The sequence below is a fragment of the Kryptolebias marmoratus genome, linkage group LG16 (genome assembly GCF_001649575.2).
Source record: "Kryptolebias marmoratus isolate JLee-2015 linkage group LG16, ASM164957v2, whole genome shotgun sequence".
Lineage (NCBI taxonomy): Eukaryota > Metazoa > Chordata > Actinopteri > Cyprinodontiformes > Rivulidae > Kryptolebias > Kryptolebias marmoratus.
The window spans coordinates 29,673,121-29,673,618 of NC_051445.1; the positions used below are offsets into that span (position 1 = coordinate 29,673,121).

General features: G+C 36.1%; 1 long non-coding RNA gene across 1 annotated transcript in view; it reads right to left on the reverse strand.

The window, feature by feature from the left end:
* Positions 1–296: 296 nt before the first annotated feature.
* The window catches only part of LOC119617804, a 1,527-nt gene continuing 1,325 nt past the window's right edge, over positions 297–498 (reverse strand). The window contains exon 2 of the long non-coding RNA XR_005234210.1: positions 297–442. This is a non-coding gene — a long non-coding RNA (uncharacterized LOC119617804). The remainder of the gene's footprint in view (positions 443–498) is intronic.

The window sequence follows — 498 nt, forward strand, 5'->3', positions numbered from 1 at the left end:
ACTCCTACATGCTTCAACATACAGGTGTTAGTGAGGGCTCAAATGAAAGGTGACGCTGAGACGAATCCTGTTCTGCAAATAAAGTCACTCTCAATATGATTATTATACAGTAGAGGATAAATAAACACAATAAAATACTTATTTTTTCTAAAGTGCATCATAAAAAATGTCCCAAAACAAGTTCAATTTGTCAAAACGTGTATTTACTGAAAAAATATGAAAAGTAATTACATTGAAACAAACTACTCACAAACTACTGCCACACATAAACTATTTACAAACCATTTCACTGTGTCTACTTCAAATTCAGTGTCCAGTTACATATTTTTAGGGTGCCCCCTTTAGTTGCACAAAGCTCCGGAGCTTCGCTGACGTCACAGCTGCCACCCGCTCCGAATGCTCATTCAGCTCTTCCCGTTCTGGCTCAGAGTCACTTGCAGGCCTCGAACGACAAAAATAAAAAAAAAACAATTTGTTATTCATTAATTATAAATACAT